The sequence below is a fragment of the Fukomys damarensis genome, unplaced genomic scaffold, assembly GCF_012274545.1.
Source record: "Fukomys damarensis isolate Sample0158 unplaced genomic scaffold, DMR_v1.0_HiC HiC_scaffold_20, whole genome shotgun sequence".
In the NCBI taxonomy this organism is placed as follows: Eukaryota; Metazoa; Chordata; class Mammalia; order Rodentia; family Bathyergidae; genus Fukomys; species Fukomys damarensis.
This window is the reverse complement of record NW_022900932.1, coordinates 34,690,961-34,708,293: the sequence shown is the minus strand read 5'-3', so window position 1 is coordinate 34,708,293 and position 17,333 is coordinate 34,690,961.

Below are 17,333 nucleotides of genomic sequence, written 5' to 3'. Positions count from 1 at the left end.
TATTTTTGGGAGTTTAAGCCTTTCTGTAGCCCAATGTTTATTATTTTTCAGGGACAGCTTGTAGTGATTTATTTTACTCGTCCCTGTGAATAGACCATAATTTGTAGTTAATTTCCATGAATTGTATTTTTGTTTTTCAAAATGGGCATTTTCAATATTAAAATACGGTAATTATGAAAATTAATTTTGCCCTTCCTTGGAGTTATAGATATTACTATAAGACTTTTTTAAATTTTATCTTTTCATTTCTAACTTATTGAAGCTTTTGGATTTAATTGAGTCTCTTACAGGTGTATATTGTTAGATTATGTTTTGAATCTATTTAATGTTACTGCTTGTGCACTAATTTTTCTCAACTACATTTTTAAATATAATATGATTTGTCAAGTGCAGTTTCTGAAGTTTCCATTCCTTCAGTTTATGGTAAGTTATTATTGGCTTGTCAGCAATTTCCCTAAATACCTGCAAATGCAAACAAATAAAAAGACAATGTAGAGTAATACCCACTGCTATGATTTGGGTCATGAGTGTCCCCCAAAACCCAAGTGTCACATGATTGTTATCCAGTCTGTGATACTCTTAGGAAGAGGGATCTAGTGGAAGGGGGTAATATCATTAAGAATGTGCTGTTAAAGCATATCCTCGGACCCTGTCTCTCTCTCTCTCTCTCTCTCTCTCTCTCTCTCTCTTTTGTTTTCTGGCTATGGCCAGAAAGAGATAGGAGCCTGAAAAGATCAAACAGAATTGAAAATTTTGGGTCTTCTTAAGTCTTTTCTGAGTCATTTCTGGGTTTTGTAGATTCATTGTATTCAGAAGCTATCCAAGCCCTTGTCTCTCAAAGCATCTCTCTTTCCAGCTTTTTATATCAGATGTTTGTTGTCTGTCTTGTTTTACACAGTTGGTAGTGTGTTATTTATTTTCCTTTCAGGTTACAGAGGAATGCCTTTAGCATTCTTCTACTTTCAGAGGGTTCTTATTTAGGAAAATATCTTTGTTCTTTCCTCAGGGAGTCTCAGACAGACAAAAATAGACAAATATAATCCCAGTAGAACATAATAGAACAGGGCTGCTTTGCTCCCTCTGGAACTAATGTGTCTTAAGGCACAAATCTGTGAGCAGACGAGGGCTTAGGCAAACTAAAATTCAACACATTTCTCCTACCATGTTTACTTTTCTTTTGATTCAGCCTTAGTTTGGTTGTTGAAAGTCTTTGACTATTTTCAAGAGTTCAAGACCATTTATTCTGAATACTTTTGCTTGTACTTTGGGTGTCTATGGAAGAACAGAACATTGGAATTCTATGTGCCACTATTTTGTTGACATTTCATGCCATATACTTAAGTAATTCTCTTGTGCTGGATATACAGTGTTTCTGGTAAAATTCTCTATTTGTAAGAGTAGGAAAAAGTCATTGAGAGAAAACTTCTGTCTAAGAGAGACCGAAGGAGGACTGGAAAGTGGGTTGCCCCCCAAATATTCTTAAGCCAATTTATTTACAACAATTTATTGGGGTACTTAGCAATCCTGATCATGCAGTCTCAGAGTAGCAAGTAAATTTAATCTTTTGAATGGCTGAAATGATAATGAAATCTTTTCATTTATCCTTAATATTTAAGATACTAATTTGAGGGTTATTTTCTTAAAAGGAGGTAGCAATTATTAACAAAGTTTTACTTGTTGACTAATAATATTTAGTGACTTGTTTGCATTACATTTTTCTATGTTTCCAAACCAGAGGATCTGAACCAATACCTACTTAAAACAAATACAAACTTCAATGACATGACTGCAACAATACTCAAAACTAATTTAAATCTCACTTCCTGGGGAGAATCCTTTTTAAGTATAGGTCAATACCTTGATCAAATTTATAAAAGCAAATAACACAGTACTGATTATTAAGGGCTGGGGTAGAAATAAAAACAAATGCTTTGGTTATATTTACTTAGTTTTAAAAGAAAATTGTTTGATGTCCATTCCATAGATTTCTCATAAATATTATCTTTACTAGAAATACTTTGTAATGTGAGATAATAAAAATAATGCTCAATTAATTTTTTCTAGAAACACATCTCATTTTATCTGAAGTCACTAAAGCTTTATTGCACAGACATTATGTAAACTTCTTAGTGATTTTTTTAATAAAAAGAATATTTCAAAATATATCTAGTCACATGACCCTTGTGTTTATATGGTATATCTTATGGTCTTTAATAATGTAAAATTAATGACTATTTTATATGCAGAAATAAAGGAATCTTGCTGTAACTGTAAAATGATACAAACTTTGAGGAAGAGACTGTTCTAGTATAGTGTGTGACAAAATATGTCCTCAATGATGGGAAGAGGGCTAACTCTACAAACTGCACTGTGATATTGAATAGACTATTTGGGAGCTTAATGTAAGGTCAGGGGCTTTCTGGGACAAATACTTTTTACATGGTCACCACTAAGTTATCACTATAATTTTTCTGCCTAAACATCTATAATTTACTCGTGTATGACATCTGTGTTTTTTCCTTATGGTCTCATGATATTTATTAAAATGCATTTTATTTATTTATTATAGAGTTAACCTTGTTATATTTTTAGATGGACTTGTTCTTCTGCAGCTAACAGTCAGTATAATGACTTAATGGGAGGCATTAGCCAAAGTTAAAGAATTACTACCGTTATGTGGCACACTGGAAATTTTAATGCCTGGCAAAGGCAAGGGCTGCTATTATTTTAGATGGACTATAAATATTGTGATGCTATTTTCTTTTCTTCTTTTTTTTCTTTTTGGTACCAGTGACTGAACTCAGGACCTTGCACTTGTGAGGCAGGCAGTGGAAACACTGAGCTAAATCCCTGGCCCTGAGATGCTATTTTCTGTTTTTCCTCATCGAGTTTATTGGTACATTTTAGGTATACAGTACAGTTACATTCATCACTGGGTTCTTGTACCTCTACATGGCAGGTCTTGGTTCTCATTTTTCCTCTTGTCCCTGCCCTCCCTTCATCCACTCCTCCCCTCCCCATTTACAAACACTTCATTTCCATTTTTTTCATTTTCTCATATTTTTTTCTTTTCCCTTATTACCTTTCCCCTACCCTTCCCACTTTCCCTACACCTGTAGCCCCTTTCTTCCTATCTCACACTGTCAATTATCCCATTAGGATCTTATGTACTATTATAGTTTTCACACCAGAGAAACCATTCGGTATTTATACATGTGTGACTTATTTATTTCACTTAGGAGTATATCCTCAATATGTATCCATCTTCCTATGAATGAGTCTAATTTCTTATTCTTTATGGCTGAGTAGTAGATGTTATTTTCTTAATTCCACATAAATTTCAATGTAGAAAGCCGCACAATTTATTTGGATTTTAGTTTCTTAAACAAATTACCATAGTTTCATCAATGAAATTCCTTGAGCTTCAAGGAATGAAAGACATGGCAAAAGTCAAGGAATCATGCAGTCCTAGAATTTTGAGTAATTGTAAGATAAATGAACAGGTCAGACCTTTTTAGAGGAGGATATGGTGAGGAAAATGAATTTCAGAGGGTTTGGTATCTAATGTGACCTTTATGATGATAGACTTGTAGATATAACACATATTGAAATGTGTTCCATGGGTAGGCCTTTGGGACAAAATTAAAAGCACCTATAGAAAGCAAAGTAGAGGTCAGCAATTTTGGAGATGACAATTTGAATTTGCAGGATGGGAGTTTTTAAAAGCGTGCTTGAAGGAAATGGTGCCGATAGGAGAGAGGAAGTGGCACTATATTAGAGGAAGAACAAAGATGACTGTAAATACAGGAACAGATAAAAAAGGAGAATACACCAAATGTTCTGATACATAAAATCTCATCTTGTTGAAGGGAGCTTTTGTGATTGTTATTTGACTTGGCCCTTTGCACTGAAGTTGCCCAGTGTTTATGCCTATGGTTAATATAACAATACAAATAGTGTACAGAAGATTCTAAGTGAGGTGAGAAAGATCAACATTTTAAAAGATGTGAATGTTGAGCTCAAGAAGTCACAAATAATAGTTTTCAATGCAGTTTAAAGGAAGCTGTAATACCCCAAAACATTTACTTAGTAAAGGCAAAATTTGTCAGCAGTACAAATGGTATGTACTTTTTGTCAATAAACTTAATATAGGGAAACATTGTCAAAAAATTGGTACAGTTTGTCGTTATTTTAGAATGATCTTTTAATTTAATATATCTATAATGCGTGATGGAATGTTACTATTCAAATTTTTAACAGAACATTGATTGGGCAATATATTGAAAGTAAATGATGGCAGACATGAGTAAGCCTCACGATGACTTTGCTGAGAATCTACTTAAAACTACCTTTTTAAAAATAAGTTCAACATTGTCACAAATCCCTGTCAAGGAATTCAAGGTTTCACATAGCAAATATTTAAGAACGTATAAATTAAAGAAAGAAGATCTCAGAGGACCTACATTTCCCTGTAATAGACCTTCTCAGTGCAAACCAGTATGTGGTCATCTTCTCTCAGGTTGTTCTAATAGGTTACTTCTGGCCTTTGGGATGTACACAGAAGGGTTGTACATTACTTCTAGGCAATGGCATTTTAATTACTGCTGTGACATATACCAGTGATCATTTTCCTTTGCACTTTGCATCAAGTATTGTGATGGTTAAACTTTGGTATCACATTAACTGGATTGAGAAATATAGAAAATTGGAAAACTGGATGTGCTGGTAGATATAAATAGCAATACAGGAACAAACAGCCATACAGGAGCATACGACTTTATTTTTCTTTCAGAGTTGGGAGTTTCATGTTTGTTTCGTTGTTCATTTTGCCTGTGAACATCAGTTTTCAGATCCGTTGAACTCAGAAAGCTGACTCACGTCAGGATATGACAACATACTAATTCATGAGTATGTTAGCATAAAATAATTGTGAGATTAAGAAATTGATTTTTTGATAAATTTACTTTTTCAAAATAATTTTTCTTTTTTATATTTATTTGTATTTTGTATAAAAGGCAGGGCTGGGGATTTAGCTCAGTGGTTCCACCGCCTGCCTTGCAAGCGCAAGAACCCGAGTCCGATCCCCGGTACAAAAAAAAAAAAAAAAAAAAAAATTTGAAAAAGGCAATATTTTTATTATTTTGATTGTAAAGAAAAATTTGAGACACTATTTTTCAAAATACTGTATTTTGTAATTCAAAATTAGTTATAGCCCACTTTTGACAAGCCTATCATTTCAAAGTGATATTTTTCAACGGTCTAACCTCTTTGGGGCCATTGAGGCATAGTTCAAGATAGACGACTTACTCTTGAGACCACTAACTGCAGACAGGTCTTTGCCAGTACTGAACAATTACTGAAGGTGGGATAGGATGGGAAGACACTGAATTGTTTTTCTCTGGATAGAAATAGTACCCGTGTGACCATATTTAAGCCCAGGTACAATTCACCATTTGGAGTACATTAATTTAAAAGGAAGCAACACATGATCTCTAAACAACGGGGCTTGAGGTAAAAAAAAATTTTTTTCACACATTCTGTGTTAATTTCCCTAGCTGTAAAAATGTGGTTTAAGTTTGGAAAGGGGTACAGCCTTTTCTGTGTGTCATGTTCAAAATACATAGGAAATAATCTTACTCTGGTTCTCACAGAAACAAAACCTGTAACTGGTTATCAGATGACCCAGGAAGAGACTGTAACACTCCCAAAAATCTCCCAACATTATAAAGAAAGCTACAACTATTGGGGCTAACAAACAATTAACAGGGTTTGTTAAATCTTCAAATAGTAGTTATATAGAAGAGACATGGCACCTGATAAGGGATTATATTCCATGAACAATAACTCGTAAGGTGATGGTTGTGGCTGTCTGTACCTTCACATTACCAGACTGTTTTATTTTCTCAGGATTTTTTTTTGTTCAATAAATTGATATTACAGATTTTTATTTAATGAATAAAAATGGGTGCTTATGAGGAATTCTAAAATAATTTATGACAGTAATTTTTAAACATATGGCTCTAAATATAAAAATAAATTTTAAAGAAAGATATCAAATTCACATATAGTAGTCTATGTGAAGCTGAAACACAATAGAGTGATTTAAGGAAGTTTTGAGTAATAACACATAGTAAACAGTATTTAATGTAAAAGTGAATACCAGTTCAAAGATCACCATTTTTAAAAGCATTTATGTCCATAGGCCATAGCTTTTTAATATTCCACAAAATATTCATCTTGAATTAACTTAGTCAATAAGAAATGACTTCACAGCACACCATTTACCTCTCCTCGTTCTCACATTGGCTAATCTGGAAGAGTGGGTCCATACTTCTTTCTCTTGCCATTTCATGATTTGTTTTGTTTGTATCTTAAATATAGAAGAGTGAGTATATACTCCCTGCTTATTTATATTTCGATATGTTTCTAGCTTACAGAATTCCCATCATTTTCAAATTAAAACTTACTTTTTTATGTAATCCTACATCATGGTTAATGTAACATCTTAGTGTAAATGTTCTATTAATTTTAAAAATTGAAATGCACAAATATGGAACTCAAGGATTCAGAACTTCAAATAACTTGATTACCTTTACATCCTCACTGAGTACCATCAGTGTCGAGGGCCTTATAGAGTCAGAGGTTAGAGGGGTACAGACCTGCCCACAAAAAATCTGAGGAAGAAAGTATAACGTAATCCTTCAGCTATATTTCTGTAGTCTTACTCTTTTATTTAAAAGTTTTAAAAAAAAAAAAAGCAGGGCATGGTGGTACACACCTGTAATGCCAGCATTCAGGAGGCTGAGGCAGGAGGATTGCTGTGAGTTCGAAATCAGCCTGGCCTAAAAAAAAGCAGCATGGTGGTACACACCTGTAATGCCAGCATTCAGGAGGCTGAGGCAGGAGGATTGCTGTGAGTTCGAAATCAGCCTGGCCTACATAGTGAGTTCCTAGTCAGTCTCAACTACATAGTGAGACCCTGTCTCAAAAAACAGAAAACAAAATAAATAAACAAATAGTTTTAAAAAGTTCAACACTTGTCCTAACTCAATTAGATCATATATGAAAGACTAAAGACCACATATCTGTGTGATTTTGAATATTAGAGTTTTCATATCCACACCTATTGATGGTTTGAGTTTGGAAGAGTATAATGAACAATTCAGTGAAATAAATCAATATGGCAGAAATGTCATACAAATTCATTACAGCAACTTAGAAAAAATATACTGGCTTTTAGCAAGTTACCTGAAAAAACAAGATGAATATTTTAGTGCTGAAATTACATCAAATTTATTAGATACACTGTATTCCCAACAGTCATGATTAAAATGGGGACAGAAACTGTGTCTGATCTTCAGAATGGAAAAATCTGTATAATTGGTAATGGAAATTATTAACAGAACTGAATACTAAATAATTACAGGACCCAAGAAGCTGAGCTATCTGATGCAATTCTCATCACTAATAAAACTAACAGTATTTACTATGCTAGAGTTTTTGTTATTAAAAATGACCGTAAAATCCAGTTTTCTATTAAGAATAATGGATAAATTTTCTTAGTACAAAGAGTTTGTAAAGAAATTTTTTTAAATTGTCAGAGCCAAGTATCCTGAAGGAGAAAAGGACTTATTGGATAAATGTAATGAAACTTGTAGTTACTCTCTTGCAAATTATCCAGGGGCAGCTGCAATTTACATTTATAAAGGGGAAAGTGATAATGAATAGAAAGAGAGGAACCCTCTCACTGACACCAAATAAGGTGGCAAAGGTGATTCCAAAGAGTGAATTCCTCAACTCTTTCAGGTTCAGAATTTCCTTTTGGTTTTCTTTTTAATGTCTTTAAAGGTAAGGTCAGAGGATGCACTTTGCTGATCAGACACATCTACTAATTACTATTCTCTTTCTGTCAGTCAGATTCTCAAGTATAGGAGAGACAGGAGCAGACAGGTGCAAATGAGCTTGAAGAATTATGGGTTTGACTTTCAGAATGAATTTAGCTGATGACTCTTTGATGGAAAACTCTGTTAGAGCATGGTGAGAGGGTCAAATGAAGCATTTGAAGAAAAATTTGAACAAAAAGACTGATGGTGAAGCCATGATGCATATACTCAAAAGTATCTTGAAGGGAAAGCTACATTCAGTTATGGGACATCCTGTTTACCTATTATGTGTACCCACAAGATTAAAAAATTTTGAAAGTATAGAGACATAGGATGCATAAATACATATAAGAAGATATAAATATGGTTAAAAACAGTACATAAACATAAATGTCTATATAATGAATAAAAATAAATGTAGACATGTTAAACTATCACTATATTATTGCACTTATGTATTAATATAATTAAATTTACAGAATATTTGTACAATACATACTTAGATAAATTTTATAAAATTTAAAATTTTCATGAGTCTATTTTTAGAATCATGTCAAAAATCCTTAGACAAACATTATTTTAGAACAAATATTCATTTGCTGTTTAATTTTCTTTTGTCAGTTGTAATTTAACGTAGCCTCATGTTGGTTGAGGAACTTGAATATGCACTTTTTTTTTCTCACTTGGACCTAAATAGCTTGTTGCTGATCATAAGTGTGACTTACACCAGATAACATGGTTTTATCCTTTCAGAAATAATAGGGCATCTCTCCCTCTTTCAAAACTTCATAACCAGCATCATTTGGGTTTGAAAGCCAGAAGAATTACAGAAGAATAGATTGTTATTTTTGTACCCCTTCTTCTTATTATTATTGGTCCACTTAGGAAGGAAAGAAACTATACATTTCCTCAAAAATATCTAATAAATTTATTGCAAATTAGATGACTCTATTACAATTTCAGGATATTGCAATCATTTCTTCCATTTGTTGACAAAATCATAGTTTTGAAATTCTGTTTTCAGGAAGAAAAAACATGGAAAACGTTTGGTGTTAATTGTAATTAAGCTCATGATGAATCTCAGGATAACCTTTAAATTCTACTTTATCTGGATATATTGAGCCAGTTTACATTTAATCATTCTGTTAAAACCACAGTAAGTTGATCAAATACACAATCAATTTACAGGAATTGTTTCAAGACTTAAATCAATATAGCCAGAGGAAAAAAAAAAAAATCAATGCAGCCGATTCTTGTTACCACTAGGAGAGGTTTCTTGATAAACTCAGAGTCATTTTATACAGCCAAATTCTTCATGTCCCCACTCTCAGTAGTTTGCCCTGAAACGCAGAGATTTATTTTGCACAAACATTTTAACTCAGCCAGCAGTCCTACTTTAAGTAAACAGCTTTAAGACTTAGTGACTAAGATATTACAAAAATTAAAATAATTTTGCCCACTATGTGTTAAGCACTGTTAGATGTTTCAATTTCTCTATACAATCCTCACAGACATGCTGTGTGAGCAGCAATTATACTGTGTATAAGCATTTTCTCAGCACTTACCTTTTCCAACTAGGCATTTTACATAACTTCCTCATTCTGGGAGAAAAAAATATGAGGCTTGAGCAAGTTAAGTAGCTGAAAAAAAAAAAATTAAAGGGTAGGAAAAATGCATTGAGAGAAAGATAGCTTCTGTCTAAAAGACAGAAGGGGACCCAAAAGTGGGCTGCCCCCTCAGTAAAAGTTTTGATTACATTTTAAGTTTCAATTTCTTATTACTGGGTCTTTGACATTTCTTCCCCTCAAACCGCAAAGCCAGTGTCCTGTATGGGCAAAAAAGATGTAGGAGAAAGATGTACAGTTACTATGTAAGCAACAGTGCGATGATCTACTCTTTCCCAGTTTGGCTGACCTGGTTTAAAAATCTGGAAAAGGTGAATAGGGATAAAACTCTTTCTCCACTGGTTATGAGTAATCTGCCTTTTACTGCACTGTCATCATAGTTCTTTTCTATCCTCCATATTTCACATACGGCAGGGTCTCTACCTCTTACTGAGCATCTTGAGTAAAATACTATTTCCACTTAGGAATCACCTTGAATTTAACTGATGCCTTTTGCTAGTTTAAAATCAGAGCCAAGAGTGAGTAGACGAAATGTGGCCTCGGCCTTTTGCTCTCTCACCACTTAAGCTAGTTTCTTAAAAACATTTCTAAGCCTACAGAAGTGGGGAGATTAGTTATTGCTTTTTCTAAGTTCAGAGAGAAAAATTCCTTCTGGGCCACCACAAATCCAATCTATATGGAAACGATGAACCATCACTCTCCTTTTGTGATTCCTATAATTTTTCTAATAATTGCTTCCATGGAAAAATGCTCAGTCGATGTCAAGCACAGGGTTACATTTTATATATATATATATTTCTTAATTTTCTATTTACAACAAGTTAACAGATTCATCCCACTACCTACTATTGATAAGGCCCCACATCTTATCAATAATCAATGGTTGAATTGTCATTTGAATGCTATTCTCTTTCAGTCCAAATATTGTGTGCTTTCTATTGCTGCCTGGAAGAGAGCATAGAAGAGGGAAAATATGACTGAGTCATGTCAATAAATTTCCTAGATTGTGGAACTAGTACTGGGTTAATTTCTTCCTGAAAGAACTTTGTAAGAAAATTATTACAGGGCTAGCTTCACTAGATATGTTTTTCTTAGATCAAGGCAGCCCTAAATATTCCCCAGTGTAGTTGTAATAGAATTATTTTCCTTTTAGCCATAGTTATGATGGGTACGTAAAAAATGCTTACTCATTTTGAAAAATTATTTGGGTTTTGAGGTTCATTCAAACAATATTTGAAAAACAGTACAAAAATTTATGCATGTACTACATCCTTGGAGATGTAAGGAACCTTAGTTGTCATGTTAGTATATATTTTATTATGTGATTCAACTAGGAAAACAAATTATTTGAAGGGTGAAGTATTTATCTGTGGTTATTTGTGATAACTTACTTTAATAATCTTACAAAAGAAAAGGACATGTATTTAAAAAGGGAAAAAGTGGTTTTAGCTTAAATTGAACTTTGGTTGAGATAAGTTAATTTGGAATTGAGCTACTTGTGAAACTCTAATGACATGAAATGTTATTTCTAAAACAATCACTCCAAGAATGTATTGAAATCATGACTCTAGAAAACTATGAGAGATAGTATGGAATAAAGAGTAGAAATAATTTTAGCAATTGGAAATTTCAATACCAAGAAGTGAGAAGTGACTATATGTGTAACCAGAAAAAGTTATTTTGTAGTCTAAGTTCATTCTCCTAATCTGCAAAGTAAGTGTGTTTGTATATGTGATGTCATAATTTCCAAAATTTCATGGAGTTTCACGTACAATGATTTGAAGAGCATACAAATAAAGTATTCTCTATAAAAAGAAATTTATTTGCTCTTTTTTCCTTACATGCCCTTTAACAAAATGAAAAGTAAACTTACATAGTTGAATTTAAATAGTATTCATCTTTCTAAGAATCAAAACTTGTCCACATGCTATCCATTTCTGGTCATACTGCATTTAGACCGTGTGTATATCGCTTCATATTATATACTGGTAGGATAAGGTAATAGGCACAGAAGTGGTGTGGACTTTACTGGTGTGTAATGTGGATTGGAATTAAGTGATTTCCAATTTCTAAACAACTGACCTACATTTCAATAGCTTTGTATAAGTCCAAAAGTTAAATGCTATGGGCTGAATTGTGTCCCCTAACAATTCTGATACTGAAGTCCAAACCCCTAGTATCTCAGAATGTGATGATCTTTAAAAGTAGGACCTTTAAAGAGGTTAGTAAAGTAAAATGAGGCCATAGTTGGGCCCTAGTTCAACATGACCGATATCTTTATTAGAAAAGGATATTAGGACATAGGCAATGAAGAATATTCAAAGACACAGGGAGAAGGAAGCCACCTGCAGCCATGGGAGAGAACTCAGAAGAAATCAAACCTGCTAACATCCTAATCTTAAACTTCTAATGTTCAAAACTGTGAGGAAACAAATTTCTGTTATTTTAACCGTCTTCTGCCATTGGTATTGTATTATGGTAGCCATGGGAAACTATGACTGCTATTATGCTCATTTTTTATGGCTTGGAAAATATGACTCAGATTAAGTGACCAAGATCTCACATTAGTTGATAGGGGATGAGAAGGGAATTCAGACCTTAGTCTTTCTGTCTGTACCCCTTGTATGTCACCACATAATCTTTGTGTTGCGTACAAAATGTGACTTTCACTCCTCTATGGAACAGCAAAGTTATCCCACATGGGAGTTTCTGTAGGAGCTAAATTCTTGCATATAATTTGCTAAGACATTCCAAGCATGGCACTTTTAGGAAGAGGCATGCTTTATTATTTAGAAGCCTAACTTTCCTTGTCATACTGCTTGAGGTATGTGCTCTTAGTCTTTGAATTTGAATTAATTGCTTTTCACCATTTCTTGTCCATTATATATGATTTAATAGAAATACAATTTTCCCTTTTAAGTTTGTTGAGAAGATTAAATGGTCATTGTCTCTACGGCATTTAGCATAGGCCTTGGCATATATTCAGGACTCATTAAAAGTTAGCTATTCATACTTTTATTACATTATTTATCATTATATCATATTAATTACCTACACTGATCCCACAACTACTCTGACTAATGAAAAACTCAGAGGCTCTCTGAAACTTTTTTAGTAAGTATTTCTGTTTAAAGAGGAAGAAACTAAGATATCTACCTGTTAGTATCTTTTTGTGTTGTTTTTTTCCTACCCCAAGGTGTTAAGCAGACTAAAAAAAGTTCTTTACTATTTAGTTATCTGCAAAAATACTGCTTTCTAGTATGTTTTAGTCCTCCTTGGTATAACTCACATGGCTCATTTTACAGAAGCATTCACATTGTATCAGTTTCCTCTTTTAAGCATAATTCTTTTTTTTTTTTCTCTCATTGAGTTGATTGGTACATTTTAGGTTTACAGCACAGTTATATTCATCATTGGGATCTTGTACCTTTACATGACAGGTCTTGGTTCTCATTTTTCCCCTTGTCCCTGCCCTCCCTTCATCCCCTCCTCCCCTCCCCATTTACAAATACTTTATTTACATTTTTTCATTTTCTCATGTTTTTTTTTATTTTCTCTTATTAGCTTTTCCCCACCCTTCTCACTTTCCCTACACCTTTAGCTCTTTTCTTCCTATTTCACATTGTTAATTTTCCCATTAGGATCTTGTGTACTTTTATAGTTTTTTATGCCAGAGAAACTATTCGGTATTTATACATGTGTGACTTATTTCTTTCACTTAGGAGTATATCCTCAAAATGTATCCATTTTCCTATGAACGACTCTAATGTCTCATTCTTTATGGCTGAGTAGTATTCCATTTTATAGAAAAACCACATCTTCTTTACCCAGTTTTCAACTGATGGGCAAATGGGCTGTTTCCATGTTTTAGCTATTACAAACTGTGTCACTATAAACATAGGTGTGCATATATCACTGTGGTATGATTCTTTTAATTCTTTTGGAAAGACACCCAGCAGAGGGATGGCTGGGTCAAATGGAACTTCTAGTCCCAGCTCTTTGAGGTATCACCACATTGATTTCCATAGTGGTTGCACCAGTCTGCACTCCCACCAACAATGGAGAAGGGTTCCTTTCTCCCCACAACCCTGCCAACATTTGTTATTGTGTGATTTCTTGACAGCAGCCATTCTTTGTTGGGTGAGTTGGAATCTCAGTGTTGTTTTCATCTGCATCTCTCGAATGACCAGTGATGTGGAGCATTTTTTCATATATTTACTTGCTGTTTTTACTTCTTTGTCTGAGAAATGTCTGTTCATTTCAGATGCCCATTTTTGAATTGGGTCTTTATATTGAAGGGGCTGATTGTTTTGAGTTCTTTATATGTTCTAGATAATAGTCCTTTGTCTGAGGAGCAGCTGGTAAAATTTTTCCCACATTGCAGATTGTCTTTTAGTTCTGTTGATGGTTTCTTTTGCAGGGCAGAAGCTTTTTAATAAGATGAGATCGCAGTTGTTGATTCTTTCTGCTAGTTCCTGGGCTACTGAGGATTTGTTCATAAAGTCTTATCCTGTGCCATTGTCTTCAAGAGTTCTGCCTAACTTATCTTCCAGCAAGTTTAATGTCTCTTTTTTAATATTTAGATCTTTAATCCACTTGGATTTTAGTTTAGTGCATGATGAAGGATAAGGGTCTAGTTTTAAGCCCATTTCACTTGGAATACCTTAATAAATAGATTTTTGGTAAAGAAACACATTCTGGAATGAAAATATGAGGAAGACTATGAACTCTCTCTTTATTAAAATGAGCATAACTAGGGTTGGGGATTTAGCTCAGCGGTTTGTTGGCCTGCACTTGCAAGTGCAAGGACCCGAGTTCAATCCCTGGTACCAAAAAAAAAAAAAAAAAAAGAATAAAAAGAACATAACTAGAGAATATTATTAAAACAGTGCATAGAAAAATACTACAGAGAGGTAGATAACACTAAATATTTGTAAAAACTTTAGCTATGTGAAAATCGAATGGTAGTGAAATGTGGCACTGAGCTAACTTTTACTATAGATATATGTGCAAAGCTGAGTGACCACCTTTTAAGGGAAAGCTAGAGGAGATGCCTACATGGACTTTGGACTTGGACTTTTCAGCAAGGCTAGAATTGTTGAGACTTTTGTGACTCTTTGCAGTGGACAAACTACATTTTGCATACATAGATAGACATGAGTCTTTTAGGAACCAGTGTCAAAACGTTATGTTTTAGAGCTGAAATGATCCTCAAGAGCTTCATGTTTTCAAAGGTGGGCTTTTTGAAGGTGATTTTATTATTATACTCATTAGTGAATTAATTTACTAAAGAATATAATCCACTGATCTGATTATGGCTGAAAATACTACAGTAGGTAGGGCCTGAATGGAAGAGGTGAGTCACTGAGGGCATGACCTGGAAGGGTAAATCTTCCTCTGCTCTCCTCTTCTCTTTCCTGGATGACATGACATGAATATTCTTCTACCAACTCCTCCCATTATACCCTTTGTGCATTTGAGCCTGACAATCATGGACCAAAAGTTCTGAAACTATGAGCCAATATAAACTTTTCCTCCCTTAAGTTTGAGTGTTGGTATAATGTTTCAGCTAAGGAAAAGTAACACAAATACAGATATACTTAAATTACAGAGGGCTGTGGAAGGCTACAGTGTAAGTTAAGGTGAAAGATATTGTTGGTCTAAAGGGGCTAGTAGTAGATAGAATTGGAAGAAGTTGGCTAGTGGTAAAATCTGGCAGGATTTATACAAGAATCCTAGTATCTGACACTAACCCTAATCCTAGCCCTAATGCTAATGATACACCAGATTACAGAATTCTGCTATAAACTACCAGAGTTCACCAGGTTTTGCATTAGGATACACATCCCTTTTCATCTGTAGTATAATGGGCCATGGTTTTCATTGGAGGGAAATTTCATCATCCCATATGTCTTGCATCTTCTCCTCTGGTTAGGCATAAAATAGCTCTATTAGTTGATGATATTGAAACATTTGGAAATGTGAACCTTCTTCTGCTAAATAAAGCAACAAAGAGCAAAATAAACAATGAAGAATATAATATGAAATTCCTCAGGTCATTTGACTACACCAAATAACAGAAGTTTGTAGCAACAAGATGAACAGTAATGACAAACAAAAGAACAAATGAATGAGTTTTTGTTGCAAACTCAAATCACAAGTGTAAATATATTTTTGTGCTTTTTTAAATTCAATAAGTACAAGATGAAAATATTGTCACACAAAAGCTTTAAAAGATAAATGTTCAGAAGGCAACAAAACACAAGCTGAATCAATAGGAGAAAGTATGAATAATGAACCATTCAATTAACAAGTAGGCAGAAACTCTAGAATTAGAAGAATTCTGCTCACCAGATCACCTATTTTTAAGTAATGTAAAGAAGGCAAGAGCCTCACAGTTTGAATTATGATTCTATGAAGCTCATCTTTTTTTAAAGCTAAAATTTTTCAGATATACCTAATTGTTTAAAATGCTACGAATGTATCTCTATGCATGAGTTTTTTTGTAATACTTCAAAAAATATTCAGTCTCTTGCTTAAAATGTTTAGGACTAACTTAATTTAAATCTTATTAAGATCTTATAATAGAGAATGGGACCTCTGTAAATGTTCAAAAATAAGAAGCCAATATCCTGCAATATTCCTTTAGTTATGTTATTAAATAGATTTACAGGATTTCATGTAGTATGCAATGCATATTAGCAAGAAAATCTCAAGGTTTATTTGATTCACAAATCCTGCTCTTATAATTAAAATAATAATCTATAGTTTATCCAGGGGTCCAGTAAGGAAGCATATTATTAAAAAGAAGATATAAGAATGAAAAGATGTTTTTCCATTATTCCATAATTATTTCCAGTTTTAATGTAATTTGAATTTTCTTTCTGTGGTTAATGAAACACCACCATAGATTCCCCCATAAAGCAAAAGAACTGACATCATAGAACAATTCTGTAAATGGAAATGACTTTATGTAGCTTTAAGTATAAGTAAAAAACAGTAGAAAAAATGTTAATAGAAGAAAATGTGCTACAAGTGTGAATACCACAATTAATTTGTTTCTAGTTCTTCTGCATCTCTCATTCCATGTGAAAAGATATAATTTCATTTTCAAAACACAAGAGTTTACTGTGATGAAAATTTTCAACACTTACATTTTAACATCAATTTACTTTGGAAAAGATTTTCATAAAACTTTTCCCTTACATATGTTGCTATAAAAGCTGAATATTTTCATGATTTAATCTTTAGGTAGCTAACTGCTTATCATAAAATTTATTCATAAATAAAATGTTAGTATTTCATTAGTAATCATTATGGCCATTTAGCATGTCATGTTATTTCTATATAAACAAAAAAACAAATACTTCTAATTTGTTAAAATAAATAATATTAAAATGTATACACTTGATTAATTTTTAAATGCATTACTTTTCTGATAGAGAATAAAAGGTATGACTGTGTGATTAGATGGCTAATTTAAATAATGTTTTCATGTTAAATGTTACATGAGATTTGTATTTTTTATGAATGTGGTGAAAAAGAAAGACTGGCCTTGAATTCTGTACAATCACTTTGGAAAAGAAGAACCCAAATCCTAGCCCTAGCCCTACCTTTGAATTTAACCAGAAATATAAGCTAACCTAAAACTTAGCTCTTACTTAACACTAACACTAAATCTAACACTAGCTCCTAACAATAATTCCAACCCTAAATTTAAATCAAACCCTATTTCTGAGCCCTAGATCTGACAGTAATCGTAAAGTCTCAGTCTAGTCCTAAATTAGCACCAACCTTAACTCCATAACATTAGTTCTAAATATAA